Source organism: Cebus imitator, unplaced genomic scaffold (assembly GCF_001604975.1).
Source record: "Cebus imitator isolate Cc_AM_T3 unplaced genomic scaffold, Cebus_imitator-1.0 Scaffold118, whole genome shotgun sequence".
NCBI lineage: Eukaryota > Metazoa > Chordata > Mammalia > Primates > Cebidae > Cebus > Cebus imitator.
The window spans coordinates 3,172,454-3,174,602 of record NW_016107433.1 but is presented as its reverse complement, the minus strand read 5'-3'; positions in this window follow the sequence as shown (position 1 = coordinate 3,174,602).

Genomic DNA, 2,149 nt, shown 5'->3' with positions numbered 1-2,149 from the left:
TTTTTGGATCATTTTATTATTGAATGTCACTGATTGTTATGATTACTATCATGGCATATAACTAAAATCCGACTTGGCTCAAGAGGCCACTTAGGGAAAGATGTAGAAAGAAGCTACAAAATGTTCTTTAAAGGCATCTACACAATTTAATTCTCTTTTTAGGGCTAAAGTTTTAAGGCAAAGTCTGGCTAGGTATCATTCAACTCTCCAATGTTCTGTTTCTATTCATCACCTCTCTGGAGTTTATGGCAGAAGGGAATTGCTCAGAGAAAGAAAAGACTGAATCTATCTGCCTTAAGGGACTTAACTTGTTTGGCAGTTAGTAATCTAATGCTTGTTGATGATATTTCTTGCTTTCAATTACAATGCAGTGATCAATATGCCTTACGTGAATATCACTCTTCAACTTTCATTGTTTGTATACAGTACATATAGATACCTTGAAAGGAAGAGCTGCCGGTTGCAGTGGCTCACGCCTGTAATCCCAGCACTTTGGGAGGCCGAGGCGGGTAGATCACGAGGTCAAGAGATCGAGACCATTCTGGTCAACATGGTGAAACCCCATCTCTACCAAAACTACAAAACATTAGCTGGGCATGGTGGTGCGTGCCTGTAATCCCAGATACTCAGGAGGTTGAGGCAGGAGAATTGCCTGAACCCAGGAGGCAGAGGTTGCGGTGAGCCGAGATCGCGCCATTGCACTCCAGCCCGGGTAACAAGAGTGAAACTCCGTCTCAAAAAAAAAAAAAGAAAGGAAGAGCTAATCAATCTTTTCTTTACTGCAATCTTCTACTTTTTTTTATTTAAAAAAAAAAAATATATATATATATATATATATATATATATATATATGTATATTTGAAACAGTCTTGCTCTGTTGCCCAGGCTGGAGTGCAGTGGTGTGATCTTGGCTCACTGCAACCTCTGCCTCCCAGGTTCCAGTGATTCTCCTGCCTCAGCCTTGCTACAAGCTGGGATTACAGGTGCCTACAACCACACCTGGCTAATTTTTGTATTTTTAGTAGATTCAGGGTTTTGCCATATTGGCCAGGCTGGTCTTGAACTCCTGATCTCAGGAGATCTGCCTGCCTCAGCCTCCCAAAGTGCTGGGATTATAGGCATGAGCCACTGCACCTGGCCCTTGCAATCTTCTACTTTAAGGTTTGCAGAGATAAACCCATAAATCCACAATGCACATCTGCAATGTGAATTCAAGAAAGGAACTAGTACCTTTAATGCTTAAAAACAGCCTTCCACAAAAAGTACTTCATTTCTGATCTATTCAAACTTTCAGGTTATTTTCTGTATCATTGCTAAACTGATGACTTATGCTAAACCGATGGGGTCCAGTCCCATGACTTTTGGGGCACAATTGTAAACCTAGAGTTTTATCAACTTTGGTGAACAATTTTGGCATAATAGTCAATTTCTACTTCTGGAAGTCATCTGGTCCCACTGTTGGTATTATATCATTCAAGGAGAATATGGTAAAACACTGCCCTCTTGTGGTCTATTGAGAGAAGAGATGAGAAAAGATGAGAAGGTTGCCTGAAAAATGGGAGACAGCCTCTTCCCAAGAAAACAAAGGCATTGGGCCGAGCTAGAGAACCTCTTTTACCAGATGCTGACTGGCATTGGCTGTTTTTCCTCTCGACAGTATCCACAATAGCTGATGGCTGAGTGTTTCAGTTTGAAAATATTTTCTGTTGCTTTCATTTTCACTGCAATTTTGAGTAAAATATCTAAAAGATCCAAATTAAATAAAATTCATTTCTACAAAACAGACCCACACTCATTGCTATCAGTGAAGCTAATGATAGTGGAATCTAGTGGGAGGATTCAATCATAAACCGCGGCTGGAACCCCCTAGGTGACGTGGCCTGACAGCTCATCCCGCAGGGCTGCTTCCTACTAAATGGCAATGGAACAACCGATTCGGTCCTCTCAGGGAATTTAAAAGAGATCCAGGAAAGATAGTGGTATAGAAATTAAGAAAAACAGTCTGGGCACAATGGCTCACACCTCTGATCCCAGCACTTTGGGAGGCCAATGCAGGTGGATCAACTGGGGTCAGGAGTTCGAGACCAGCCTGGCCAACACAGCGAAACCCCCTCTCTACTAAAAATACAAAAATTAGCTGGGCGTGGTG